Below are 11,638 nucleotides of genomic sequence, written 5' to 3'. Positions count from 1 at the left end.
AGTTGTGTATAAACTAAAATTGAAATATCAATGAAGTAGTCACAGGATATGGTTAAGAACCTGCATTTTTAACATATTGGTTACTCAATACCATGTCAATCAATTCCATAATGTTGTAAATTGTTGTTGATGTTATGCTGGGGCTTCTAATTGATCGGGATGATATTCTGCCAGCTTTGCCTTCAGACCTGCGATGGTCTCCCGAAAGAAACCATTGAATTTATCTGGTCAATAAGGTGCTGGACTCTATGCTTGGTATATGTTTGCAAAGAAAGAATCTTGACTGAATTTGAACTGTAATACTGCAACAAGGTGGAGGAGTCCACCATGGTGGGAGGACATGGGGGGGATGGGGGAATCCCAGAGCCTATGAAACTGTGTCACATAATGCAACATAATTAATAAAAAAAAAAGAAAGTGCAAAATACAAACAAATACACAAAAAAGTTATGTGGTTCCCAGAATCATGTTTGCTTGTTCAATTTTGCTGTTTTTACAACCTATGTTAGTTTTTTTTTAACCACTTAAATATCCACTTTGCTCAAAAAGCCATATACCTCATCATTTACAGAGTTACTGATGACAAATATTGACCAATAAGCTACAATAAGATAAAAAGTACTGGATTCTGATGTAGGCTTGCTCAGTCCAAATTCTCTCAGCAAAATTGCAAGTTCCTTATGTCATGACTATCAGCAGTATTTGCAAAGACATGAAGCCAAAGCACCTGAAATCAGTTAAATAATTATGTAATATGAATAGAAATCAGAAGCCAAGTCAGTATTTTGTTTATTAAAATACATTTTCTAAAAATTAAATCAAGAAACAAAAAAACTGTGAAGCAGAATTTTGACTTGAATTTATCCACAGTCTGGGAACCTGAGATAAATGTTCAAAAAAGTTAAGGAAACATCAAGGAATTGCTGAGCAGATCACTTACATTTGTCCACCTCCTGCATTTTGATTGAGAAGATAGGGCTAATGGAAGTTAAGCATGAGAGAACTGATGTGAGATTGAAGACGTGAGCTGCTGGTGTGAAGAGTGCTGTGGGTTTCCTTATCTACCCCAATCTATTTGGTGAAAGTCTCCACAAGAACTGGTCACAGAGCTCAACTAGACCAGGAAGAAGAAGAGACTGACATCTCCTTCTGCTTTAGTGTGAACTGTGTAGACATTGGTCCTTCCAAGTGCAGAGTGGAAACTGGCAAAGAGAGCTCTTAGGAGAACGGGTGTGTGTTGGTAAGAGCAGAAGGGAAAGAATCATACCGAAGTCCCTTCACTTTGACCCTTAGGTACTGTGGTCATAAAGACGTCCTTCTACAGGAAAGTCTGAGGATAATTCTCCAGGAATACTCCTAGCATGCAAGGAAGCTCCTGCACACTTTAAAGAATAAGCACCTGCAGTCTGGTGTCCATAAATATAGCATATCAACAGTAGTCAAGTTGTGAGACTTTTGCTCTCCTCCTGGAGTCTCCCTGCATCCTATTCAAGCCCTATTGGAGCCAAGAGCAGCAGTGAGAGAGATTGAGAAGTGGGGGTTGGGGAGGAAACAAGAAAGGAAAAACATTGGAAAAAACTCTGTCTTGATTCTCATTGCTTGTCCCGACCAGCAGACCTGTTGGGCACTGTGTTGTGGGGAGTGGTCAGTCAGAGGAGAAATAGTTTTAAATTAACATACAACAAGTTTGGACATCAATATTACATACCATGTATTTCTTATTTTTTTAAAGATTTATTTATTTTTATTACAAAGTCAGATATACAGAGGGGAGGAGAGACAGAGAGGAAGATCTTCTGTCCGATGATTCACTCCCCAAGTGAGCACAACAGCCGGTGTTATGCTGATCCAAAGCCGGGAACCAGGAACCTCTTCCAGGTCTCCCACGCGGGTGCAGGGTCCCAAGGCTTTGGGCCGTCCTCGACTGCTTTCCCAGGCCACAAGCAGGGAGCTGGATGGGAAGTGGGGCCACCGGGATTAGAACCGGCGCCCATATGGGATCCCGGGGCATTCAAGGCGAGGATTTTAGCTGCTAGGCCATGCCGCCGGGCCTTCATGTATTTCTTATTAATGTCATTGATAGGGTTTCTAACTATGGGAGCCTGGATGCATAAATAGACCCATAGTGGACCATGACTCCAAGTCTGAATGAATTTCTCTAATGTATATACATATATATATATGTATATTAATGATCAAGTCAGATAAGGTTGGGCAGCACAGCACAGTGGGTTAAGATGCCACTTGGGACACCTGCATCCCATTTCAAAAAGCTGCTCTGACTCCCCGCTACTCTGCTTCAGATCCAGCTTCCTGCTAATGCATACCCATGGAGACAACAGATGATGATTCCAACTACACGAGTCCCTATTGCTCTTGCTGGAGAAGCAGATGGACTTCTGATCTCTTAATTCAATCTGATTTAACCCCATTTGTTGCAAGTGTTTACGGAGCAAACCAGTCAATGCAAGTTTCTCTCTCTCTCTCAACTTCTATGAGATCAACTTTTTCAGTTAATATACATGAGCAACAACATAGAGTGTTTGTCCTTTGGTTTCTGTTTTATTTCGCTTAACATAATGACTGCCTCAAATGGCAGCATTTCATCCTTTTCACTGCTGAATAGTATCATGTGTGTATGTACCAGATTTTTCTTATCCACTTATAAATTTAGGGACACTTAGTATGTTATTCTTTCATAACTGTGGCAAATAATGCAGAATCCTCATTCATAGATTGATATCATTTCCTTTGAGAATATATGTTCAGGAATAGGATAAGTGTATGTATAAGTTTCTTTTTTTTTTAAAGATTTATTTTATTTTTATTACAAAGTCAGATATACTGACAGAGGAGAGACAGAGAGGAAGTGGAGCTGCCAGGATTAGAACCAGCGGCCATATGGGATCAAGGCGAGGACCTTAGCCACTAGGCCACACCGCCAAGCCCATGTATAAGTTTCTAAACAACTGTATCTCCAGTTTCTACAACAGTACCTTGTACATGACATGATAGAAACAGAGAGGTAAGTAAAATGGTAATTCCATTATGTGCTGATGATGTCTATGTGTATTAAATTAACATTCAGAAGACACAATGGATAATGTCTGAATATAACCCTACAGTGAATTGCACGAATCCATTGAATGCCAGTCCAGTGTCTCTCTATTTTGTATATAATCTGGTTCCTGCAACAGACTGTGGTAGAAACAATTCTGAATCCTTAGCAAAGTTAGAAGAAATCTTTACCATCTCAGCCTTTGTCTTTTAAATTTTTAAAAATTTCATTCTGATAAAAGGCAGCCTCCACTAGTAAAATCCCTGACAGTTCTGAGATCACCACATTATGAATAAGCTCAAGTTGGCAATGTGTAGTGGTCTTATAAAAAAAGGCAAACATGACAGACTCATCCCTTAGCTTCTCCAGCTTCCTCATTTGAGTGCCAATTACATGAGTAAAAGTGATTTTATATAATAATTTCTTGTTTTCTCACATGAGTTTGAAACAAGAAATTGTTATTTAAAACAAGTTTTAGGGCAATTTATTTCACAATATTTACCAAGAACCAACATACTTATGAAAAATGAGAAAAAATAAGAATGCTGAATCAAAGGATTAAAGTCTCTGGGAATAATTACTAGCTAGCAGTTTTCAAATAGCATTGGCCACTACAAAGAACATATATTTTTGAAGAAGTGTTTAGTCCCTGATTGAGGAGTAAATGCAGAAAAAGAATTTGTAATATTGTTGCCTATAAAAAATAATTTATTAAAGAAAAGTCATGATTGTGTCAAAAGTATTTCAAAGACTACTAAAAGGGGCACAGCTGCTCAAAATGGAATAAATTGGGCATCAACAGTCAAGAGAAATACACACTAGAACTATAACAATCAAAATATCTAATATATTAACGTTACAGTGCCTGAAGAAAATAAAATGAAAAGGAAGCAATTGTCACCACTCAGGATATTGAGAAAGGCAAGAAATAACCAGTGAGATCATGGTGGAAACAAAAAAGAATGTTCATAAACAGATCTTGTACAATGGTTTCAAGTATAACAAAGAAAAACAATAAAAAGGAGAGCAGATATTTACAGTAGGATTCCCGATGCCAATGAAGATATCCTAATTCTAATCCAGAGTTACTGGGTTGGGTTGGGTTGGGTCTCAACAGTTCTTTGTCGCTACAACTGCTTTCTAGTGCAGTACTGGGAAGCACAGTGCTGGCTAAAGTAACTGGATTTCAATCCACATGCCTGATCTAGGCTTCAGTCTTAACACAGCCCTCGCTGCTTACCTCTGTGGTGGGGGATTCAATCAGTGGATAACAGCACTCTCATTTCTCTGAATTAATCTACCTCTGTTTCTCTTTGTGTCTCTGGCTCTCAAATATGTGGATAAATTTTTACATATAGAAAAGAAATAAAGTAAGGAAAAGATAGAAAAAGCAAATAGTTATTTTTGGAAGCCAATAAATAGAGACATGTATAATTAAAAAAATAAAACACAGACGCTTTTAAGTACAGAATTTCAGGTTTAGTACAGACAACATGATGTAGTAACAAATAAATGAATGCTTTTTTCAGCAAAATCAAAGATACAAGATGGATGGCAGAATATGAAGCAATTTACATTCTTTCTCCCATAGTACATAGATTCAGCAACACATGAGCCAGTTCCCCTCATAAGAAATCACAGAAGCCAAATGATAGGTTTCTATACCCCAACCAAGAGCAAAACCAACCACCTCAAAAACTAGCAACAAAATCCAAGCTTCCTTGTCATCATAACCACTCCTCCCCTCTCAGTCGGTTCCACATTATCAGCAAATCCCGAACTCCTAGGCTTTCCTGTGGAAGATCAGCAGAGGACTGAATCAGATCCAAAGCTATGATTTTTCTAAGGATTTCACAAGGACTTGTTTCTCTGTGGCTAAATCTCAATGCTGCCAGGAAAGGTCAGACATCACTGAAAACAAAAGCACCAAATGGGGCTTGCAGGTGTGCATCTCCCATAGGCTGTACCTCTGGTTCAGTGCAGAGCAAGTGAGTTCTAGCTTGTCTTTTGAGAGGGGAAGAATTAAGACGTGCTTTCCTCATGCCAGCTTTTCTGAGACTGGCTGCTTTCTCACCTATCTCAGAATGCATATAGTGCCTGGGATTATCATGAACATGAAAAGACACAAGGCAGGCTTCCTGGAAGACCCACCAAACAGCACATAGAGCAATAGATCATAAACTCCTAAACAAAGACAGCAGCAAATCTTTCTAAACACTTGTCCAGAGAAGATGTATATATAGATGGTTTGAAAGGTCCCTAGTGTCTCCAGCTAAGGTGACTGAAGGAATCTGCTCCCCTGTTACATCAGTCTGTGAAGGCTGGTAGAGGTGACTATTTTTCTAAGGTGTAAACAGCAACATACAAAGTCAGAGAAAATGAAGAAGCCAGGATAAATGACCAAAAGAAATGGCCAAGATTAATCTCTGGGAGTCAACCCTAACTAAATAGATACATGATTTACTTGATAAGAGAGTTCAAGATAACTTCAATGAGTACAAAAGAAAAATACATGAAAATAAGAATTTCCACATACAAATAAAAAAACATCAAAGAGGTGTTTGGCATATTGAATAAGAATCCACTTGAATTTTTATTACAACATTTTTAACATTAATAAAAAGAATCTGCTTGGGTTGGTGGTTAAGTGTAGGTGGGTAGTTAAGGATGGGTGGTTAAGTGCACATGGGTAGTTAAGGATGGGTAGTTAAGTGCACATGGGTAGTTAAGGATGGGTAGTTCAGTGTGGATGGGTAGTTAAGCATGCGTAGTTAACTCTGGATGGGTAGTTAATGATGGGTAGTTTAGTGTGCATGGGTAGCTAAGGATGGGTAGTTTAGTGTAGGTGGGTAGTTAAGGATGGGTAGTTAAGTGTACATGGGTAGCTAAGAATAGGTAGTTTAGTGTAGGTGGGTAGTTAAGGATGGATAGTTAAGTGCAAATGGGTAGTTAAGGATGGGTAGTTAAGTATTTGTTAACTGTTTCTTGCCAGCTCCAAGTCCAAAGAAACAATCACATTGATTCTTAGTCTACTCAAGTTTGAGAAAGGAATGATAAAGGCAGCCAACCAGGCTGGTACCAAACTGAGTCACACCTATGTCTCACAGCAGTCTTATCCAGTCTCTTGAGACCCAGGCAAGATGGGCAACAGTAAAACATAAAAATGGGTCTATCTACCACAGAATACCACTCGTATTGTAGTGCGGCAGGCTAAACTGCTACTTTTAACACCAGCATCTGATATCAGAGTGTCAGTTAAGTCCTGGATACTTCACTTCTCAGTCAGCTTCCCAGTAATGCATCTGGCAAGGCTGAGTAAGATGGCCCAAGTGCTTGGGCACCTGTGCCATGAAGGAAACCATAATAGAGTTCTTACTGCCTCTTCAACCTGGGTGTGTCCCTTTGCAAAATAAACCAGCAGGTGAGAATCCATGCCTCTTCCTTTTTTTACTGTTGTTATTCCTTTTAAATAAATAAGTCTATTTGAAATTTCTTTGAGGGAATGGGTCTTCATGTACTTCTTGGACAAATCTAGAGACTTTGTTGTTAAGAACTGGACTAGGAGAAGAGGTTTTTTAACTTGAGCAGGTGCTAGGCCTTAAGGTTCCAAGTCAAAAGCATAAAGCTGTTTTCCTACCCTACTTCACAGTGGCTAATCCTCAGTTGTGCCACAAGTAAGAAAAGAAGTAGTGATGGTATTTTCTCAGTGGCCTGGTTGGGGAAGGCCCAACCATTCAGCTGGCACTTCTGGCCCATACAAAGGGGTCTTGAAGTTCTGTTCAACATTTTTTTTTCCTCCTGACTGGCCTAATACGGAGTTTCAGATCTAAGGTCTGGATTTAATTTTTTTCCCCCTTTCCACATGAGAGGCAAAACATCAGTCTCCACACTGTGTTTTTGGAGGTTAAGAAAGAGTGACGTGGACAACTTTTTCTTTCCTGTTTTCTCTAACAATTTTTTATGTGAAAATCAGGCGCTATGATATCTCACCTATCTTGCATGCTCTTGGAAGGTAACTTGGCACATTAAAGGTGTTCAAATTGTTGTCACTATAGAGAGATGACTATCAAGTTGTCTTACTCAATTTCCAACTGGTTTTGTCTTCCCCCTAGTAATAATAATAGTAATAACAGTGATAATAATTTGAAGGTAGACGCAGAGACAGGAAGGGAGAGATACAGCACTCCCATCCACCAGTGTACTCCTCAAATGTCCTCAACAGCTAGGCTGGGCCAAGCTGAAGTTAGCAGCTTTGAAACTGACCTTGGCCTTTCATATGAGAGGAAGAGACTCAACTACTTCAGACATCATCTGCTGGTGATACATCAACAAGATGTTAAGTATTTAAACACGAGGTTTGGCCATCTTAATTGCTGCATCCATTGCCCACGCTTAAACCTCTCGTAAGTTTTATGATTCCATTTTTCTTTGCCTAAAGATATTTTCTAAGTTCCATTTTGATTTCTTTTTTTTTAACCTGGCAGCCATTGAATAATATGATACTCTCCACACATTTTTAACATTTTTCCAGTTTTTTCTTTGATGTGTGAATTAATTTATATTGTGCTTAGGAAAGATATATGACATGATTTCAATCCTGTTTGGTTATTTTTAAAGATTTATTTATTTTCAGGCCTGGTGTGGTGGCCTAGCAGCGAAAGTTCTTGCCTTGAATGCACTGGGATCCCATATGGACGCTGGTTCTAATCCTAGCAGCCCTGCTTCCCATCCAGCTCCCAGCCTGTAGCCTGGGAAAGCAGTAGAGGACAGCTGCACCCATGTGGGGGACCTGGAAGAAGTTCCTGGTTCCTGGCTTCCGATTGGTGCAGCTCTGGCTGTTGCATTCACCAGGAGAGTCACCGGGAGAATCACTGGATGGAAGATCTTCCTCTGTCTCTCCTCCTATCTCCATATCTGACTTTCCAACAACAACAACAAAAACAAAAACAGAATTAAAGTGTACTATTAGTACACTATTACAGGACTACTTTTGTTTATATACTTGCATTTATTAATGTGTTTATATTTTCATGTTACTGCTTGTTATATTTTCGGTTCATCTGGAAGGATTGAAATACTGGCAAATTAGCATAATTACTATTTGGAAGTGTCTTCATATTTCTTTCATATTTGAAGAAGAATTTTGTTGGGCATAATATTCTTGGTTGGCATTTTTTTCTCTCAGTACTTCAATTTTATCACCTATTTCTTTGCTGATAAATCTACTAGTTCAGTTAGCATGTTCCTCTGAACATGATGAGTTACTTTGCTCTTGCTATGGTAAGATTCTCCTTTGATTTTGACAGTTTGAAAATATAATGTTCTTAAGCTGACTTCTTTGGGATCTTCTTTGTTGAAATCATCTGGTTCCTAGATTTGGCTATCCATTTGCTTCCCTGGATGTAGTAAGTTTTCTGAAATTGTTGCCTCAACTAAATTTCTTTCTCCTTTATATCACTTTATATATTCTTTATATTTCTTGGAAATCACTGTTAGTATGTGTCTTCTACTTGAAAAATACTCTAAGCTCAAGACACAAGCAGTTAACTGAATCATTAGATGATACCTCATTTGGTAATTTCAGTATAATTGTTATATTCCAGGATACTTTGATTAAAAACATGAATGTAGATATAGCATATTTACATACCATTGGCCTATGAAAAATACTACTGGCTAAAGCACTTCAAATGGCTAATAGACATGAAAAAAAGTGCTCAGGTTCCCTAACCACATTGAGATTCTACATACTCCAGTTAGAATAGCCTACATAAGGAAATCAACAAACATGAACTATTGGCAAGGATGTGGGGAAAATGGTACACTTCTCCCTTGGTGGAAATGTAGACTAATTCAGCCACAATGGAAGTCAGTATGGAGACTGCTAAGACAACAGAAAATATAGAATAAAAAGGAATCTAGGAACTAAAATATCATTTCTTTATTTACAACACTACCAGGAACTACCCAATCGACACTCTTATCAATAAGCACATATATAATAGTTACCAGAATATCTTTCATTGCAGATTTTTGCAAATCCAGAAAAATGAACAGCACTGAATGTAACAACAATACATGAAATGACAGCAAAATTGTTTAAATATCTTCACAATTTGGAAGAAAAAATTTAACTGACCAGGCAAATATTCTAGGAAGCCATTGAAAAATACATCTCATAAAAATAAAAAATTAAGCAAGAAGAAAGAAAAAAACTCATTAAATTCAGGAAACAAGGAAGCAATACAGAAAAGTAGAGAGTCAAATTCATATGAATTTATCAAAGGACATTCCAAGGTCAGTGCATGCAGAAAGCCTAAACTGAAAACTGCTGTGGAATCAAAAGGTGGAGTTTTCACAAATTGCATCATTATTAAAAATAAATAAATAAAATGAGGCAGGTTGATTACTGGAAGAAAATTTTGAAAGTTTCATTAGTTAGAAAATTATATGCAGAGATATTTTACAAAACAGTTAGATGGCATAGAAAATATGCACTTTTGATAAAAAAAAGATGAGTACCTTGAAAAAACATGGCAATTATTAACTCCAAACAGTAAAGGTCTGCCAGAAACTATAAAAATTACAATGCTTAAGCTCAGCAGTGAAAAAAAATACCTGAATTCATGCATGAGCCCATTCTCAATAATAGAAATATTGAAAAGGTCCTTCAGTCTAAAACTGATATTGAGGAGCAGGAAGTCATAAAGAGAAAATCCTCATTTCCTTTACAAAGAAGACAACAGATAATTTTATTTTAAAAAGTTAAAATCACAATAACACATTATAGATAGATATAGTTTCTTACACATTAAACAGAGTCTAGGGCCAGGCAGCATGGCCTAGCGCCTAAAGTCCTTGCCTTGAACGTGTCAGGAATCCATATGGGGGCCAGTTTTAATCCCGGCAGCTCCACAGCTTGTGGCCTGGGAAAACAATCCAGGACAGCCCAAATCCTTGGGACCTGCACCTGTGTGGGAGACCTGAAGAAGTTCCTGGCTCCTGGCTGTGGATCGGCGTAGCAGTGGCCGTTGCACTCACTTGGGGAGTGAATCATCGGACGAAAGATTTTCCTCTCTGACTCTCCTCCTCTTTGTATATCTGACTTTGCAATAAAAATAAATAAATCTTTAAAAAATTAAATGGAATCTAACAATTAAAAATATAAAGTAATTCCCCTAAAGACAGGGTGTTATGAGACAAAGAACATAGACAATGGTACATGGAAATGTCAGGGTTTCTCACATGATAAGCAAGGTAATCATATATTCCAGTCACTACAGACAGTCTTCCTACAGTCTCCTGTGTACAAACTGCCAAGGTGGAGCACCCATAGGCAGCTGGCTCTGGGAATACTGCTGCTCTGTCTACACAAGAGGCAAGCTCACAAGGTGGCATGGGAACCCTTTCTCTATGACTGTGGGAGCTTTGCACACCATGAGTTCAGAAATTCTGTGATTGTACAATAGGTTGTGGTATATCGCTGGGTCTCTGAGTGTCTGGTATATCTCAAGGATATCTGATTGCCCAGGGAGGAATACAGCAATGTTCTGTCCTCACAAAAAGGACTCTACAGATCCTTTGTGAGGTTCATCGACTGCTGTCAGGGGGTGTTTAAGCCATAGTAAGCTAACTCCAGCCCTTGATCACCCTGAAAGAAAGATGAGGCTGTGATTACTCTAGCATATATGAAATACCCTAACCCCTGGCTGACAACAGAGGAGATTGACACCAAAATAAATTTAAATTGTCAAACAAAAAATACAGTGGAAAATCTCGACAAGAAACACATAGTATTAGTAGTCACTAATAAATGTGATCAGAAAAGATCTTCAACCATGAAACATTACTGGCAATTTTTTAAAAGGTTTATTTATTTTTATTGGAAAGGCAGATATACAGAGAGCAGGAGAGACAGAGAAAAGATCTTCCGTCCCATAATTCACTCCCAAAGTGGCTGCAATGGCTGGAGCTGAGCCAATCCAAAGCCAGGAACCAGAAGCCTCCCCCAGGTCTCCCATGCTTTGGACTGCGCTCGACTGCTTCTCCAGGCCACAAGCAGACAGCAGGATGGGAACTGGGAGAGAGCTTGCAACGAAACAGTAACTGCGTTTGCTGCAGTTGTTTCACAACATTTTCTTTGGCCAGAAATGCGCTAAGTCATCTGCAAGTTTGAAGCATTCAGTGAGCAGTGGCAAGGCAGAGCCACCAGAAACGTACACCTGCTTCATGACAAATATGGTAACCTTGTATTGCTTGGTGGAGCCATGTTCTGTAGTGCTGTATGGACATATACAGCAACACAGATTGGAATAGAATGGAACCTGTCCACTGTTGGCAGAGTCATTCCAAAGGAGTGAAGAGATCAGTAATCATCCCAGCTGGTGTAACACTGAATTGATTCAAACCAACTCATAAATGATGCCAAGATAAAGCATTGAAACAGTTAAAATACTGCATTCTTGAAGAAATAAAATACATTTGAAATCTTCAAAAAAAATTAGAACCGGTGACCATATGGGATCCCAGAGTTTGCAAGGTGAGGACCTTAATAACTATGCTATCGCGTTGGGCCCAAAC

At 38.7% G+C, this 11,638-nt stretch overlaps 1 pseudogene; it reads left to right on the top strand.

Moving 5' to 3' along the window:
- Positions 1–3,008: 3,008 nt before the first annotated feature.
- Positions 3,009–11,430, top strand: LOC101536097 (cytochrome c oxidase subunit 7B, mitochondrial-like; annotated as a pseudogene).
- Positions 11,431–11,638: the final 208 nt, after the last annotated feature.

The sequence above is a fragment of the Ochotona princeps genome, chromosome 7 (genome assembly GCF_030435755.1).
Source record: "Ochotona princeps isolate mOchPri1 chromosome 7, mOchPri1.hap1, whole genome shotgun sequence".
Taxonomy (NCBI): domain Eukaryota; kingdom Metazoa; phylum Chordata; class Mammalia; order Lagomorpha; family Ochotonidae; genus Ochotona; species Ochotona princeps.
Note: the sequence above shows the minus strand (reverse complement) of the source record. Positions and strands in the feature narration are given on the sequence as shown.